Source organism: Atta colombica, unplaced genomic scaffold, assembly GCF_001594045.1.
Source record: "Atta colombica isolate Treedump-2 unplaced genomic scaffold, Acol1.0 scaffold33, whole genome shotgun sequence".
NCBI classification, from domain to species: Eukaryota; Metazoa; Arthropoda; class Insecta; order Hymenoptera; family Formicidae; genus Atta; species Atta colombica.
The window spans coordinates 1232711-1253018 of record NW_017259437.1 but is presented as its reverse complement, the minus strand read 5'-3'; the positions used below and the strand labels follow the sequence as shown (position 1 = coordinate 1253018).

The window sequence follows — 20308 nt, the reverse complement described above, 5'->3', positions numbered from 1 at the left end:
TTTGGAATGGAATGTTTTGATAAAATCCAGCCATCATAATTAATGAGAAACGTCACGGGGTAAAGGAAATTTTTGAACGTCGATGTGAAGTGAGGAATCACTACATATACTTTGATACACGTATTAATTTAAACTTCCGTCTCCAATCATATTTTTACTCTCTGCAATCTGGGTCTTTTAACTTAAATGTTAAAAATCTCTATTTAATAAAAACTAAAGTTTGAATAAAAATGCAGAAAAAAATGAAAATTTGTATAACTTAGTAATAAAACTATCTTTTTATGCCAAAAAGATTCAAATTATAGACGATTAAAATTAAATTGCATAAACATAATAAATATCGAATATAGAAAACAGATAAGTCAAAATAAAAAACGACAAAAAGTAATCAATTTTTATGCATGTTTTATTATATGTCGGATATAGAAAAATAGCATTGATCGGGAAGTGTCACATCTCGAAGTTTCTTGCGGTGATTGGTGCGCTTCTTTTCAGTTCGTCGTGAAACAAAGCACTACGAAAACGGAAATCTCCCAAGAGGGTGTTCCGTAAGTATAGAGATCTCCCAAGTGAGACATATTTCTCAAAGATAGGACACACGCGAAATTTATCACTTTCTTCGCAAAAAAATAAACTAAAAAGTTAATCGCATTTTCTTGCTAATATAAAATTTTAAATATAAGTTTTTATATTAAAAAAGATGTAATACTATAAGAGGATTAAAGCATAATAACAAGAATTTAAATTTTATAAAAGTTACCGACCTACTCCATTAAATGTTGAAACTGAATAACGAATAATCGATTTTTCCCTCAGAACGTTAGATCTCTATTTTTTGATCCTATTATCTCTGCATACGATATTATCAATAAAGCGATTCTGGGTTTGTGAGATGTTTCGTAATCCATGAAAAACTCTATATAACATCACCTATTAATGCGCGTGAACCAGCTTCCATTATTCAGTCGAGCAGCCTCCGCAGGAATTTCGAGAGAAAAAGCGTCCGATGGCCACAGGTACATTAAGCCTGAGCCTACATTCTTGAATCTATGTCGCATACAAAAATCTATAATATATATACGTATTTAACGTATATTTTATATACGTTACCTATATATTATTATATAACGTATATTATATGTACAGTATTATATGTATAGTATTTTCGTATTCGAGAATATACGAAAAGAATAGATTTAATAAAGTATTTAAATTTTTTTAGATATTCTGATCTAAAAATAATTTTCTTGAACCATCAAAATAATTGTATAGAATGCTTAACCATTGATGACAATGTAAAAAGTTTTAACATTTTAATAACCAGCTTGAATATTCTACATAATAATTCTGACAATCTGAATAAAATTATTTTCAGATCTGTATCAGCTAAATTTTTTAATACTTCAGCAAAACTATTCTTTCTATTTAAAATTTCTGCACGGAAAAAAATTTCTAAATTTAAGTAATATTTTCTTGAGTAGTAACTAAATAAACATTTTTTTATTGCAAATAAATATTTATTTTTAAAAAAGTGATACTTGAGTCAATTAATGTATGTTTACGTTTTAATAAATATTTATTTGCAATAAGAAAATGTTTGCTTAGTTATAATTCAAGAAAATATTATTTAAATTTAGGAAATTTTTTTCCATGTGGATACAATGTTGCTCCATCGAGCTTCAAAGTATTAATAAAGGACATGTCGAACAATATATGTCAAGTACAATTAACGTCGGGGAGGAATTACGCGAAGTTTGGCTTCCGAAATAATTGATAACGGAATTTTTATTTCATTGGTTGCAATATGTCACATTGTGCTATATGATCCTTGGATTATAATCTATCGTACATGGAGTATATCTCTTTTTCTTCTCGGTTGCATTCGGCGGTGAGTACGAAAAAACAACGGCCGGAAATAACGCCTATTGCGCTACCCGGCTGACCGGTCTCTCACTTTCCGGCGCAATTTGTTGCACGTATACACGTACGACGTGTTTCTCTTGCGTGCACGTGTAGAACATCCGTACGTGTATGTACGTGTATATTTTTGGCTGGAATATAGAAGCGCGAAATTAAATCCGAGGAACGCACACACCGTTATCCCACGCACGTTTATGCGCCTCCCTGTTGCTCCAGTTGCGTTATGATATCGCAATATATTATAATATAACTCAGCCAGCCCAATGTCTCTCTGCGATTCTTGGCGGAAGCAGACAGTTTGTATCGTGTCTATGCGCAAATGAAATTTTCACAAAATATTATATAAGTCGCGCGAAATACCGCAGAAATCCATTATTTATGCGTGTTCGATGAATGACCGCGTTTAATACGTAAATTAAAACCGACATACCGCGAAATAAATCCAATATGCTAAATTGATTCGTTGATATTGTATATCGGCGAAGCCCAATATGATGAAATAAAAATTCGCATGTTTAAACTATTTTACATGTTACCGATAATAATAAATATTTAACGGAATTAGATATGCATGCACGTGAAGTAAGAATGACAGTTTTAATCACATTCTGAAAACGTCAAAAAGTTTGAAACTACAATAATCTGAAACACATCAGTGTGCTCGAACACGTAGAGCATTTTGAGAAGACACTGGAAATGGCATGCGAGCATGTCTTTGCTTGCGTAAAGGAAATCAAATATCCTGCTTGATAATTACAAGCCATGTGCTGTAAGAAATGAGCGTGTCGCGTAGACGGGCAAGGAAATTAGTTGGGAATTTACATACTGCTCACTCGCGAGGGCAACGCGATTATACGGAAAGCTTTCGAGTGTCAAGGAGACACCAGTAATCCATCGAGTAACATGAGAAGAACTACATCTATCAAGATGAGGCGAAAGCGAGATAGTATTTCTCGTATTAAAGTTCGAGAGAAAAGTAAAAAAATTTATATAAATAAATAAATATCATAAACAGAAGAATAATTTAAATAGTATTAACATGAGAATTAATTCTTCTGTTCATTTTGTCCATCAAAAGTAAAACAACCAAAAGCTTTTAAAGAATTGTCAATGTGTCTGACTTTAAATTAATGGGCATAAAAAATTGTAATTTGTTTCAGAATGAATAAAAATTCAGTATGCTGAAATGGAAATGTTAAAATTCTATCGCTACGTTTAATATTCGTTAAACTGTTTTAACGAAAATCAAGAACAGAGTTGCAAATTAGGATATATGATATAGCATCAAATTCCACAATAATTAAATGATTGTCTTAGAAATGAGAAGACGTTTAACACCTGGCTGATTAGATTGTTCAACGTCGTAGAGAGTCGAAGTGGCGTATTAACGGCGATGATGGAAATCTGGCGCATGATGCAAAGGAGGAATATCACCATAGCTCGGCAATGGTTTAAAAGCTATGGATGAAGCATGATTTTTGCATATTATCCGACTTAAAAAGCAATTAGCTAGTTGACGAGGCGTGCGAGAGATTTTTTTTGTACCACGCGCGCATTGCATAGGGCTTTTTACGATCATTTTGTGTGTAAACCAATACTCTCCACTATTTATGCTTCTCATTCTCTCTCTCTCTCTCTCTCTCTCTCTCTCTCTCTCTCTCTCTCTCTCTCTCTCTCTCTCTCTCTCTCTCTATCTATCTATCTATCTATCTATCTATCTATTTATCTATTTATCTATCTATCTATCTATCTGTCTCTCTTTCCTCAAATTAAAAAAGGAATAATTTACGTGTCTGACAACGTCTTTGCATCTTCTTCAAGTTACGTAAGGAATTTAATACTGTTTTTCGCGTGTTTTCACAACGTCGGATAGAAAATATCAATTATGCTTATGGAAATAACGTGGGAAATAACAAGAGAAGACCCCGCGATAGAAGATAAAGACGGAAGTCGATAACTGTGCGTAGGTACTCTCTGCGATAAGAAAATATTTCCTCTATTTTCTACGTAGCATTCTAGTAGCATGCAAATTCATGCTAATTGTTTGCATTAATATTTATTATTTAATACGTAAGGAAGCGCGTGCAAATATTCTATTTCTATTTGCAGACTATTTCTTATCAATTTTCGAAATTAAAAATTTATTATATCGAGCTATTAAGAATTAATGGTTATACTATTTAGAAAATATTTAATAATTAATATCTATTTCAGGGACACATAAAATTCGAAAAAATAAAAGACTTAGAAATTTTAAGTGAAAACAATATTAAGTAAAAAATTAGAAATTTTAATATCGAAAAAATTAAGAAAAAAGATCTAACTGCTAATTTAAATTGGATATATTTTATCATTATATGCAATAAGCTACAGGATTTCTTGAATTTAGCAAGCGATTATTGTTTACCACTTATCATTTCAGCAGCAGACAGTCGTCGAGTTTTACTGTTGCAATTTCGGCGCATTTGTGGCCACTATCATCTCTGACCGACGTATTTTTTTACCCGTCGCGACCACAACCGGAGAGCGGATCTATCGACGGTGTTGCTGTCATTTCAACGTGTTGCACACATAACGATAGACGGACAACCGAGATGCGTCGCATAACCGAGAATAGATAGATGCATACGCATATCGACGGCGTGGTAACGCCTCTTTACGACTGTTGTCCGTATCGCGTGATATTTAACGTGTCGTCATAATTCGTCCTCCTGTCGCTCGTTTTCGCTCGCCGCCCACGGGTTTTTGCGAGCGCATCGAAGTTTGCGCGTACGTGGCTTGTGAAAGAACGCAGAGAAGCGATGTATATGTATATTCCGTACCATTTACTCGTCTTGCACGTGCTCTGTCCGAGATCAAACTTGCAGCGCAGTTAATATTTTAAGCTCCGGGATATGAACACAGGCAGTAAATATAATAATGAGTATTAAATGCGTTGAAATTTTCCGGTAAACCGGAAATAGTACTTTCGTCATTATACATGTATAAATCGTATGATAATTTGGAAGGTAATTTGTGAAACTACACAAAACTACAAATATAAAATACATTATCAATTTAAATTGTTAATTGTTAATCCACGGCTTATTTGTTCTAATATCAGTTACTTTTATCATGGTGAAAATAAACAACTTATTTTTGCGTTAAAATTCTAGAAGACAGTAAGTATGATGTATCGTGTTCTGAACTGCTACGTTGATCATTAATTAGCTGCCGCCGGCGTTGTACGTTATAGCAGGACATTCAAGAACGAGCGCGCGACATAAAGCGCAGGTAATGAATGCGTCTCATTTACGAGTCGTTTGAAATTATAATTAAAATTGAAATTTCCTAGGAAATAACAGCGCGGAAAGATATGATATAGCTTAAACGTTGCTAAAATGAGATTTTACACGATTTAGAAAAGAGAAAGACGCAGCTACAAGAGATGGCCTAAATATTATTGCAAGTTTAAATTCAATCACTGTTTGCAGAAATCGACAATCCTTAATTTTCGTGTACAGTTAGATCTAACAAAAGTTCTAACGAAAAGTAAACGAACAGTATTTGAGTTCACGTAAAAACGTGAACACACGTGAGTTATCCCTTGTCACACGCATGTTTCTTCGTGTGGGTGTACACACCCGTCTTTGTTGGATTATTGCTCACTCGTCCCTCGTTTACTTTTCGAGTGCTTCTCTCAGCATGAGTACAGCGCGTCTAATTACGACTCTGTATCCGCTTACGGAAGTACTTCTACAAACACGGAAGAGAACACGCGGGAGCGGGTTATCGACGTCGTTATTAAATTTACCAACTACAATATTTGCATAGCGATTAATATTACTGATTAATATTATACGTGAATTAGTAATATAGCAACTCTTTCCTGTTCATTTTGATAATAAACGACGTTATTAACCTAGGTAATTACATTCCAATTGTGATTAGAGGACGTTGTATATAATATTTGTTATTTGCTAGATGTTAATTTACAATTACTATATCAATCTCATAATAAATCTATTCTCTCTATAATTTCTATTCAAAATTCCTAAATTCTCATTTCCACATTTGTTGCTTGCATCTAATTAATATAGTAAATACCACAACATGTCTCTCTTTTCATTAATGAAAACGATTAGTCCTTACTTATTAGTTCTTTTTATTTATGTAATATTTTATCTTATGCTATGTGAATGAAATAAATGACGATTAAATCCCGAATATAACGTGAATGAAGCAATTACCGGGAATTAATAGGAAATATTTTTATAAAATTCACTAGACGTTTTTATGATACATGCTCTGCAACTATCATGAATATTAAAACAACATGAAAGTTTAATTATTATATCCAAACGAATATATAAAATGATGCTTGAAAGAATCTATCAGTAAAAAAATGTAAAAAAGCTCATCAGAGCCTACATCAGCTGTTCGGCTGAAACGAAATAAAAATAAAAATAAGAATAAAAGGGAGTAAAACCAATGTCACAATTCCATAAACAAATTCATATATAGTGGGTCTAAAGAATATGTATCATTCTGTAAATTCAAACTCTGTTTCTGTTGCTTATGGATCGCTTCCAAAATCAGTCTTTTAGTACCTTTTCCTCAACTTTGAGGTTTTACTTCCTTTTTTGATAAGTTAATATTTTTGATAACCATTGGACTCGTTATATAGATAATTTGGCATTTGAATAAAGAAGAACGAACTAAATTGTCGTCAACTTGGAATTTACGTTACTAATTTCGATTTATATTGATAAGGATCCGATTTGAAAGGTCGAAACGTTTATGTTATTCGTTTTGTTACATTCACACGAAAGTAAAGAATTTTCTGCGCATCCAAACAACTGATGTAGGCTCTGATGGGTTTTTCTTACATTTTTCACTGTATATCCAAACGACTAATGAGAATATTTTGCCCCCCTCCCTTTCCCCAAAAACATTTCTGATATTTGTGCGACGATGTGATGTCATCCAGTGAGATGCTGCATCTCTTGCAGTTAATGGTCGGTAAAGTACATTTTAGTAGAGCCCACTCAGGGATATGGTTGGTACAGTACGCGATAATTATGGTTGTAAGCTGAAATTGCGATCATATCGACGTGCCGGTAACGCTGTTAACTTGCCACGGAGCCATGTAGTCGTACATTGTACGTGTTAATTCGGTGTTAACATCTGTCGTGTGTACCGACTTGTAGGGGATAGAACGCTAGCTACGATATTTGCACTAATGATGGCACCGTAAAACGGAATGCGTGCACTGCACTGCAAACCGGTAAGCTACGATTTATGGTAATTAAATTCGCGTATGAGCTTAAGAGACAGGTTGAAGTATTAGGATTTTGAGCCGTTCTACAAACAAATGTTTCACGTAATATTATGTCATATGTCCAGAAATTAATTCTTATCACATACATGGGAAACAAGAACGTATGTATTCATGAGCAATAGTAATTTATGCGCGCGTCAGAATTGCTTATTCGCATTGCTAACAATCACAAGCTATTCGACTTCAATCAACTCAATTCGGCTGAGTCTATTGAAATGTTCCAAGCGGCATATAAACTCCGCGTAAATGCGTTTTCAGATTTATTTAATTCAGGCTTATGTAAGATTTAACAGATAGTTATGTTAATTAATGTAAAGTGGTGAATTTCTGCAGTAACGCTATGTCAATAGTTTTGGAAATAACGTTTATTTATTTTGAAGAAAAGAATTTTACTAACGTCGCGTGCATTACATTCCGTTGCATCGGATTGCTGCTACATTTCTTGATTCGAGAAGAAAATTCAATTTCAGCCGATAGCGGTAAATTCCGTAACGCCGGCGATTTCGTTACTCTCGTGTGTGATGCAGAAAGGGACTGCGAAGTTCACACCTTTTCGTGTCAAAGTCGCGAGTCGGCATCGAAATGCATTTCTTAAAAGCGAATGGCCTATTGAATTTCGTTTCGCGCGGAGATCTTAGACTCCACTGGGGACGTAGAGGAAAGTTCGATTCTCGGATGATGCACGGTTCCCGTGTTTACCATCTCAAGTTCGTCCCGCTTGCTCCGCGTTGCACCGACCCTACCATGATGCACATCTCCATAGCCACTGCTGCCGCAGCCGCCACCATTACCAGCGCATCTTCGAAAAAGGACTCTCGTCCCTGTTACAGTTCTCCTTTTCGTTTTGCCTCAAGGTATTCCGGAGTTCACCTCGTACACCTCCGCTTCGTTCTCGAACTTCCGCGACGCGGATTTACGGTCCCTCGTCCGCAACGTCGTCGCTTAAAGCTTTGTCGTTGTCGTTGTTGTCGTCGTCTTTACCTGCAGGGTATTTTACTTTTGTGGATTAAACCACTGTGTATGCAAAAAAAGAGAATCAAATTTGCATGTACAAATAATTATGATAAATCCTACACTATGTTAGTCTTATTAACGCAATGCTTAAACCATTATCTAAATTTGATCCTTTAGTATCATTAATATAATAATTAATTTTGTAAATTAATAATTTAAAATTATAATATTGTTCGGTTTATGTATAATATAATGAGAAATAAAAGCATAGACTATATTCGATGAATCTTCTTAAAGATCTAACCGGAGCATAATAACTAAAGGACAAAGAGTTATATTTAAATTTATAACTGGAGAAGTACTTTAAATCTTCAGCATGCATATGAGTATAAGTATATGCATAAGGTATTAACAGCTTAACATAAATAACACGACTACATTCTTCGAGATTTAAATTTAAAGCTGCAAAGCAAAGTAAGTCAAAGTAAAAGTAGTAAAACTATTTATCAGAAAATACTTGTTCAAAGTTGGTAACACGCTGCAACTTACACTGCATTCCCAGATTCAATCTTTATTGTTATTAACAGGACTATCGTTGGTAAACATATTGCATATTGATGATTTCGTATTATTTGCATTATACTAACGTTGTAACATAACACATCGCGCGATGGTATAACGCCCACATTATTATCATACGTAATAGCCATAATAATACGCAATAATCGTGTTGTATCATAATTAGTTGTCATACATACGGTGGCAATCGAGGTGGCAATATATCGCCATTGTTATTATGACGTAGCACAAACGCGTTAACGATGTGACTAATTTCAACGGATGTAATATCCAAAGATTTAATAAAGTAAATGAAGTAATCCTGACTGTGACACACTAATACACATTGATATCTCTTTAAGGTCAATGTAGTATTATTTGAGATTAACTTGTCGATATGCAAATAAAGCTACTTTAATTTCATATTGAACTCTGTGTTGTATTTTCCATTTACGCATAATATTGATATTTTTTTAATTTTCTTATATAATTAAATTACGAACTAAAAATACAATAATAAATTATAACAATCGATATCGTATATAAAAAGAAAATCGATATCGTAAAAAATATTGGAAAAAAAAAATTTTGCTGAAATATCAAAAATTTTAGCTAGATACAAATCTGAAAATAATTTTGGACTATTAAAATAATTATGTAGGACGCTTAAATTGATTGCTAGAATATTAAAATTTTTTGTCATCGATAGTTAAGTTTTACATAATTACTCGTATTTAGATCATCTAAAATTATATTTTCAGATCTCTATCTAAATTTTGAGATACTTCAGCAAAACTGATCTTTCCGAGCAATTTCTACAAAAAAACATCATACAATTTTGATACAACTTTGATGTGAGATTTTCACAAAAATCATTCAATCTGAATAAGTCTTAATAATGAGAGATAAAAAACATATTCAAGTTTCAATATTCGAATTTTCATCTACTATTTATTCTCTCGATAGATAATAGAAAACAACGATGATGATGACATATATCATTTACTCCTTTTGTTGGCGGGGCTTTGATATTGTGTTAGAAAATCGTTGAACCGCGAATCTATATAAACTCTAATAAGTTAAGTATAAACTTTCTCCCGAATATGTGTACGACCCTGTATAATTGCACATAATTATTTTCCGCTCGAAAGCTCTACTATAGAGATAATAATACGAAGACTCATTATTGTTCATCGTGCTCTAAAAGAGTTGTTCTAACAGGACAGGATTGTTCTAGGAAAAGATTTCGATAATTCTCAAAAGCAATTGCGAGTTAAAACTGTTCCATTAAGTGGACTGGTCTTTTATCGAATCGTTTATTCGTATTACCGGTTGATAGCGCGATGAGGCATGCAAAGGTATGCTATCTTTAGAAATGATTATGTTTCTTGGATTAAATCGGTTGAGATATTGATTTTATAGCGACACAACACTTACGATCGCACCAGGTATATGTGCCAGTTTTTAACGCTTTTATTATTCAGAAAATTCAATCCACTTACTCTCTAAATCTGAATCAGTGAATAATTACTGATATCAGAGTCAAAAATGCTACTGATAATCATTGAATGAAATGTGAGATCTACCTAATCTTAATTATATGATCTAATTTTCTCTAATCTTGTTTTATTGTGCATAAATTCAATGAATATAATATTAGAAGATTGAAATTAACGTGCAAATATCATTAATTAATTATATAATGCTCAAACACATTCTTTCTTTTTTTAATTGAACTTCACTTCTGATTATCCAGGGCAAAGTATCTCACTGAGTAATGAGTGACTAAGTATTCTAAGTATAGACTTCAGGTATTCAAATTTAGAGAGTAAATAAAATATCGTTGATAAGAACAGTCTAATAATCAATTGTATTTGAGAAATAAAAGAAATTTTGATTTTCTTTATAACGGAGAAGAGGTAATATTCTGATTAGAATAGTAAAGACTAAGAGAAAAGCACAGACTATTTTAATAAAACCAGCTTCGTATTTCGCAAACCACATAGCTGCAGCATTTTACAATGTAACTGAGATATTCTACATAGCTCGCGGTATATATATTGTAGTTTTCATAAATGTACGCCATATTTTTCTTCATTTATGATAAAGATACATAGAGTATTAAAGAGGCGCGTTGCGATGCACAGAAAATCACGCTTGGTTGCGACAACGTTATCGTTACACTGCATGACTAATTGCAAATATGAAGAGAAAGTTTACGTCTAAAAGGGTGGTCTAAAAATTGCTACATTGTATAGATAATAATATATATGAAAACGGTTACACTCATTGAGATTTCTAAAAAGGTAGTTATATCATTCATAATAAGATAATGTAACGTTCATTCCACCACATTACACTTTTAGATTAATCTTTCAATAGATTGAAATCAAAAATGATTATAGAAATTGTAAATAATTACATAGGTTATTCTTACAATATATATTTTACGTCCTGTTAAGTAATCATGGTAATTTTATAAGATAATAAAGTATTAATATTTTAAACCTAGAAATTTGAAAAAATGTATTTTAAAATAGCTACATATAATAAATTCTGAAAACTAAAGAAATTATTTCTAAAATTACAATCATCCGCATTAACAAGTTATAAAGCACAATTGCTCTAATTAAAAGTGAAATTTTGCGGAATTAATGTCATATAAATATAAGGCATTATTTTTGTAATATTTGATTGCCGACATAATTTCAAGCTATTTTGTTAAGATGTATAATTATGTAAATTGCTCATTTAATTAAATTTAATTTTAATTTAATTTATAAACTAATTCTATTTTAAATTTGTTATATATCCTGTCGCGTATCAAAATCTCTCTTTCTATTTTACGGTACATTATGTCTTTCAGAATAATTATCAGAAAGGTGCATATTAATTGATAATTAATTCGGTACCTCGTGAAATAAATGATAATGATAGCAGTGATCGAATCGAACCGATTTAATACTGTTCGTGTATTAACGTGAAATGGATTTCATCTTTCCGCGCTGCGATCCAAATAATTATGAAATGATTGAAACTCAAATAGCAGACAACGAAACAACACGATCGTTACGTTCAAAATAAAAGCTGCTCACACGCTTGGATAACAAGCACATGATTGATGTCCGATTTAAAACAAAAGCGATAATTAGGACATCGTATGTTACGCCTCGTTAGTACCTCGCCATTTTAAGCTGCGTTATTAAACAGCCAGTAACCCGTTTTGAGAGTCATTTGATTTTCACCGTATGGGTAAATATTGGACATGTTTCCGGTGTTTTTCGCAAACAGTGAAAAATATAAATGGGTGAAGGTATAAGTAGATTCAAATAAAATCCAATTAGACACCAAATCACACGCAAATTAATTCACTGAGTAATTATTGATGCAACGCGCACGCGAGATGCATTATTGCAAGCATTTACGGAAAATAAAATTGAAAATCCACCTTCAAATTAGCTTTGTTAAGTTACAAGTATAAATAAATCAAGATGTTCATTCCCTGGATTTTATTTAAAACGTTATCTTCGTTGAATTCTCCAACTAGAAATATCTGGCTCAATAACTTTTTCACTCTCTTTCTCTCTTCAACTTTTATTTTTAATGATATTTTTGTTTCGTACGAATGGAACGATTGATAGAAGAACTATGAAATTATCAGTTTATATTAAAAATTTATTACGGAAATTTTTCTTTCATCTTTTTAATCCTATATTGACACTTCTCCACAAACAACTTATAAAAAGATCATGTGTTAAAATTTTTCACATTATTTATATAAATACTTATTCATGGAATGTTGAGTGTAATAATTTCTATAAAAAGATTATCATTTTTATATTAATCGCAATGTTATTCCTTTATTAGCAGTTTCTTTTCCTTTATTATGCAAAAAATCTTTTATAATAAGGAATTTTTGCCGCTTTATTGATAATATTATACAAGCGTGTGTAACTGCAAGCCTTGACACAAAATTGCAGCATTACATCTCCTATTATTTCCTATTTTGTAGAAGCACGTTGAGTATTCGAACTCTCTCTATCCTCAAAACTTTCAATGTTCTGCGACGCGTTGCGGTCTTGATGCAACGTTTATTATTGATTAACTTTTCAATATCCGTTCGTTTTACATAAACTCATACTAAAACAAAAAATGATATTTTTAATAGATACACTTTATATGTGGAACACTATATGGCTTTATCAATAGTTATATGAGAGAGAGTTTACGTCATATATGAGAAAAGTATATAAATAAAAATATATAAATGAATAAAAAATGAATTTATATCAGTATAAAAGAATTCGCAACTATACAATTGACTATTATTTTCAGCTTGCATTCTGACGAGCGTAATTTTTCCGAATATGATAAAAAAGGAAAATGAAATAATGCGATTAGTGGGATTCGCCAAGGGTTCTAATGCTTTTATTTCATCTCGTTTTATGTTTATCTCTGAATCTTTAGGTAATATTGAAAAAAAAATCCGCTTTTTGTATTCATCTCGATGCTTACAAACCAACATTTCATCGATATTTATTCAATGTTCATCACTCTATCAATATGTCTTAATTTTCTCATTAATCGAAAAAAAATTTGTTCCATACTTGACATACTTATTTCTTATTTTACCTTTCATGCATATGTAAAATTCAAAAGTGCATATTCACGTAGGTACTCGCAACAACCAATCGAGAACATGTTAACTACCGCATGAAATATACACGAATTTTCGAAGGCTATTATAGTTTCCACTTCAATTATTATTTAAATAGTATAGTTTCCACATAAAACGTATAAACAAACACAAACTCTTATGTGCTATTGAAATTCAATAACCAAGTGCAATATCCAAATTTAACTTTGATTATCAGTAATACGTTTCTATCATTTTTTTCGTATATTTAATGACTTAATGTTTTTACAATAAATTGCAAACAGCTTTAGAAATTTCGATTAATGAGAATATTATATGCATAAATTCGGTACTTTGATAGGATTGAAAAAAGTATGATTAATCACAAATCTGTTAACTGCACTTCGTGATTCGCATGATGTAAAAATAATATTATAAAATACGAATATACACGACATTATACATGTATCTTATTCATTACTTTCATCTTTAGGCGATTGTTATGATGATTACAGTTTTCTTATTATTATATAAAAAAATACAAGCAATAAGGAAATTAACATTTGTTATCTTTCCAGAAACACATAGAAAAAAAGTAATAAACAAATCGGCCAATCACTTGCTGGATAAACAACATTGGACAAATCAAAGACAAAGTATGGACTGCGCAATTCATGTGTACGGTAATTGATCGACAAAAACGAGAGACGAAGTATATAAAGATAATCTGTTTCTTTCTATTCAAAAGTATAATGTTATTAAAAAGAGAGGGAGATTGGCCGCCTTCACGCCTCCTCTCTCTCGTTATTTGTTGATCACATTATATATATTATTATTTAAATATGGATGACACGATCCATACTTTAGTTTATTCTTATATCTAAAAATGTCTTGATTTAACAGAAATAAAAAAAACCATTGATTCTCTTTATTCTTTTATCCTTGATCCATATCGTGCCTTCTGAACTTGATTTTAACGTATCTCCGATGTTTTTCCCTTTCCCTTGTCATAAGCAGTCATCCTGTCCAAGACACGCTAATCCGATCGGCGCTGATTTGAATGGCAATTGATGCTGGCAAAACCGCGCTGACGTATTGCCATAATGCGGCACCGGCGATAAAGTGTGTGCGCACACGTTGCGTCGTGATAAAGTACTGACTGATCGATCGGCGACGGAAGGAGAGCGCGATAGATGGGTACCTGAGATGGGTCGCATACGGGATAAGAGGAAGATGAAAGAAAAAAAAGGGGGCGGAGAAACGAAGGAGGATGGCGCCGTCAGGAAGCACGAAGTATGTGACAAGCACATGCGGAAAGAGGAAGGAAAATCCAAAGAGTGTGAGGATATTACGAGAGAGGAGGTCTATCGCGATCTCTGGAGAGTATCGATAAGTTCGGAATACCGAAAGGTCGTTGGACAACTATCGGGGCGTTACGGTGATCGTGATAAGTGTTCGCTTAAGGGACCTACGAAGGAGCGAAGCGGCGATACATCATCGACAAATCGCTGAATTGCGATATAAGAAATATATGATGATTGGATTGATGATATGGATTGATGTTTTATGACAAAAATACAAAATATCTACCGCAAACTATGTGATCCTTTACCCGAATTTAGAATAAATGATAAATAATATAGCTTAATTCGATACTTCAGTATATCCGGTTTAATCTCGAGACAGTATCAGCCATCTTTAATGATCACGTCTGCTGTCCGAAGTCCGGTCAAAGGTTTGCGATATCAAAGAACTCGAGACGTAGCGTCAAAGGATGGTCGATTCTGATAAAAAAATATCTGAAGAACAAGCAGACAGAAAAGAGAGAATTCTTCCACTTACGGAACAGAATATTTCGACCGGAACAAGTTTAATGATGTAAGGGCGAGAGTTTGCGCTTTGCGCTGCCTCGCTTCTTCTGTTTTACCTGTAAGAACGTAATGAAAGATGAGGATATTATAAGAGTTGGAGACTCTAAAACGGATCGATAAAGATGAAAAGAAACGAAATGAAAAAAAGCAATTGGATTGGATTACATTTATGGCGATTTTGTGACCGTCGTAGTACGCGAGATGCGTTTTAATCGGAAATTGCGTTGACCGAGACACTGGTTTCGATCACGTAGCCTAGGCACGGGTGCCGCAGCGCCATTATCTCGGTGCACGTGCCGATAATCAAACGCTTTAGTCGGCCGTAATTAGGCGACCATGTCCGGTACGCAACGCGTTCGCCGTTAATGATGCACGTATTACGCGCAGGCAAGTCGCGGCTACATGTAGACGCGCGTGCATCGTTGCGCGACGCTTTTACGTCGGTTCTCGGCCGCGGTTCTCTCTCTCTCTCTCTCTCTCTCTCTCTCTCTCTCTCTCTGTCCTGCCATTTTAATTGCACGTTAACAGCTGTCGACCCGCTCGCTATCGGAGACTCGTTAACACGACTGCCACACGTCCACCACTTTGCCGCCACTTCGACCCGATGTCATTAACGGCGCACAACGAGTGCGGCGTAGATATACGTTCGTATCTACGTCGGTACGTATGTATATGTGAGCGCACGATCGATTTTCGCAAGTCCTCCATTAAAACTTGAATGTCCTTGTGAAACAGACGTCTGCGCTTTCGACGCGATTCGCGCAGCCGGTCGAGTCGATTTGCTAGCGGACACACGCATTAGAAATTAATCGCGTAATTCGGCCATGCGCGAGAGATCGATGGCATTTAGCCAAGCGTAACGGGTATTTACTGCTCGTGCGTGTTAATCATGACATAAACGGTACCAATTACGTAACATTGGATCGAGAGAGATACGTGCGTGTAATTACGGAAGCGGAAGGGACATGAATGATCTTGCGATCCGAGACAAAGGTTTATTGAAAATATCATTATACGAGCAATATTTTGATCGATAAAAATACGATTGGAAATCCATTTTTGTATATTTTAATTAACTTTTTAATTTAATAAAAATTCGATTGGTTGGTTATTGATGGTTTCAATTTTTGGCAGAAAACATCGAAACTCAAGTTCTCAATCAATTTAAATTTCATATTAAAAATTTGTTCATTTCTTCATCATAAGATTTAATTACATTACAGCATGTTTTTATTTTCTCTAAAGAATCTAGATTTTTATTAAATATTTATATAAAGACGGATCAATCCCGATAGTCTGATTAGCAGAGTCTGCATAAGTCTTGAATACGTCAGTTTGAAGGGTCATATCTCATCGTACGAGGGTGTAAATTTGGACCTATTATCGGTGGCACGTCGATATTGTATAACGACAGGGTATTGGCAGCGCCAGTGCGCCAGGCGTCAAGTTTAATCCGATCGTCGGGTACAGTTACGGTATACGTCATGAATCACGTTCCACGGTTGCCTGACTTACGTCATTGTTACAAATCTCGCATTCTTACCCAAGGAGCTAAATCTTTTCTCGATACGGAATCCGGAAACTTTCTCAGAGTTAACGGCTATGGTTCGGTAAACATACCGAAGTTTACAAGCTTAAGATACAAGCTTTATAAAGTTATATAGGTTTTTCTACTATTAAAACTTTCACTTTAATCTCAAGAGCGTAGCAGAATTCTTAAGCATACTTATTAGCACGCGAAATAATTGGATATATTAAAAAAAAAAATATTAATATTTTTATGTTAAACAATAAGAGTAATCTTTTACGCTGCAAAATGCAAAACAATTTGAAAGATACAGTGACTTCTGTTCTTTGGATGCATTAGAGTGCGCACTGGTGCATATTAAATTACTCATTGTATCTATACTAATCTAATCTGAGTGTAAAAAAAGTAAAATCTAAATATTCTGAATTATAAAATACTATTTTATCATATCATACGATACATAAAGTGTATTCAAAATTTTATGGTTTAAAACTCATTTCTACATATATTGTATTTATATTAAATATACTTATCAATTTATATACAATAGCTTACTGAGTGCTCGCTAATCGAATTGAATTCGTTATTAAAAATATATCTAAATAAATATATCTAAATATATTTTAATAAACTATATACATATATTGATTTAATAACATTCTAAAAGTACTTTAAGTACTTTACTAAAAATAAATTTATTCATCGTTAGCACATTACTATATTGTATCAAGCAAGTAGCATACTAGCAAGCTAGTAGCGCGCGCATATTGTATCGAAATTAAGAAACAAAGTCATTAAAATATGTATATAATTCGATCGTTAGAATCGCATTTCGCGTCTTCGATGTCTCTCGAAATCGCAACGAAACCTATATCCGTAAATTTGTGCAATTACGCCGAAAATGTGCATCAAACATTGTCCATGAAAAGTCAATGATATTCATCGATTTTAATCAAAAAGGAAATATATATACGACAACGGTGGTCGATGGAGGAATCGCCATAAGGCGAAGAAGTCATCCAATGTCTCTTTTTCGCGTCTCCGCTCGTTTCGCAGTTTTCCTTCCGGAAGAATACGCAACAGACGCTTGTTCATGAAAGGGACAAGTTCGTGGCATACGACGAAGTTCGTGCCGCTTTTGTACCGTTTGGGAGCTTCTGCTTCCTTTGCGCAAAGAACAAAGAAATAGTTTTCACAATTTGAGATGCAATTTGATCCTTACTAGATTCCGTTGCTCGAAGTACTACAAGAAAATTTATATTGTGTATTTCGCAATTGTATTTTTACAAACAATACTTTAGCAAATGAAACATATTTTCAAATCTTTTTTTCATTAAAGCTACATTCGTTCGTTTTTGTTGCACAAAAACCAGAATGATTATATAGCTATGAGTTTTGCGAATTATCTCCGTGTTTAGATCCATTATTAGAATGCCAATGTTTCGTGACCATTACAGTTTACTTCATCAGGGTGAGGAGTATAGCTTGATGGAGTATCAGACTGTTCTTTCTGATGAAATGATCTGCTATGTTCACGAAATGTTGGCATTCTAATAATGGATCTGGACACGGAGAGATAATCTGTGAAACGTATAGCTTTTATACAGAAAGTATCCATGAAAGCCTGAAAAGTATTAACCAATATGATTTTTTGCCGCAGCATCCATATTAAGAGCGATGAGTTATGCGCAATCATATCCCTGATATAATTAAAATGTAAACAGAAATAAATGGCAGGATAAATGGATTGAATAATTGTATACAACATCAAATAATTTTATTACGTTGTCATATAACGTGCAGCCTCAGATATTTTATTATTTTATTAATGTACGTAATCGATATCTTTACTTTTGTCCATTTTGTAGGACGCATTTAAATAAATGAAGCTGCTTTTCATGGATCGATGCATGTGATGCGCAGTTGGAACTTTCGAAACTATCGAGGAATTCAAGGAACTACCAATTCGTTGAGGAGCGAACACGTCAACAAAGGTGTTACCGCCTCGAATTCGACGAAGCATTAGGAGAGTCCCGAGGTACAATTGTTCCGCCAACTCTCGGGCTGCAGCATCAAGATCCGCGCTCGTTCGAGTCAAAGACAACTCGAGTCAAAGTTCCGCCGTATTATGAAGCTGACACGGACGACAACGCTTCCAACGGGGTCTGTCGCGTTTATTTGCATTTCGTGTCGCGAAACTATTGTCCGTGCATTCGGAGCAACACGCGCTCGAAACCTGTACCACTTTGGTATGTGCCGCACCGACGAAGCCCGTAAAAGCAACTGCAGGCTTACAATACCGGGTGTCCCTGACCCATCAAACTTTATCTTACAATTAGTAAAAGAGAGATGATAAAAACTGCTAATTACGTATTGTATTCCTCTTTTCCTTTCAAGACATTCCTTTCATGACATCTATAAAATATTAGTAGATAATTAGGAGATTAAGCAAACAAATTTAATCCGTAATAAATTATTTATAAAGAAAACATATGCAATATACTTCTTGACAAATGTTGCGTTTCGAAAAAATTTTTAACAAAAAATTTAATATTATTTAAAAATATTATATATTATATAAAATATTATATAGTTAGGGTATCTAAATTTATAAACTTTGCAAAGATCTATTACATTTTTTTTTAGAAATTAAGATATGTATTATATCTTGGATTTTAAATGCTCTAAATTCGTTAATTGAATCTGCTGCATCACGTTATCAATTCACACTAGTATTTTGTTGCAAGTCTACGAAAGTTACGTTTTTAAGCGCGCCGATATAATAGAGTACACGAATCATTCATTCTCTCTTTCAAACTATTAAATCTATAACATTTTTCTGTATTTTTTTTATCATCCAAATAGTTCGTTTTTAGAAGACAAATCGGTGAAACCTTGCGCTCTCTTTTGTGATGTTGATGATTAATAAATATGAGTGGTGGAAAGTGCAGTTGTATATGTAACGGCGACGAGGCTAATCACAACGATAAAAATTGTTTCGTACACAGCGGCCGCACACGCGATAATTTGTGGCACTATATTACCTTGCGGCAAGAAGACTCATGGTTCACTTATCTAGTGAATTACGACAGATTATTATATTTAGCCATTCAGTATTTATGCGACCAGTATATATATGTACATGCCGATGATGCTCGGGCGAAAACTGTGTCAAGCGTTACTAGGCCAGATTTACGGACGTCAAGATAACCGACATAGCCTGCCACGTGTGTCACCGGTCTAGCAATAAATAAATCCCGCGTTATTAGGGCAAATTTTTCTGTACTTCCACGATGTGCATAGCCGAGCGGCAATGTATGAAAGGCAACGATTTATAACCGTTAATTCACAAACTAGCGCACGCAATATTCTCTGGTATCTATAACGGAAACAGCATCCTTCGTCCTTTGACAGTAATTCCTTTGATGGAGTAATCTACAAAGTTCGTAGTGTATCAGGACATCGACTGAACGATTTATTATATACATACAGCAAGGAGAATATAGATAGAAACAGAATAC

At 33.8% G+C, this 20308-nt stretch overlaps 1 protein-coding gene across 2 annotated transcripts in view; it reads right to left on the bottom strand.

The window, feature by feature from the left end:
* The window catches only part of LOC108690576 (bifunctional heparan sulfate N-deacetylase/N-sulfotransferase), a 125915-nt gene that overhangs the window by 86148 nt on the left and 19459 nt on the right, over positions 1-20308 (bottom strand). Inside the window, exon 1 of one of the 2 annotated variants that reach the window (XM_018197949.1) lies at positions 7940-7977. The exons of the other annotated variant lie outside the window; for it this stretch is intronic. The gene's annotated coding sequence lies outside the window, so the exon portion shown is untranslated. Of the gene's footprint in view, positions 1-7939; positions 7978-20308 lie in introns of those variants that run through there. 2 annotated transcript variants of the gene reach the window in all.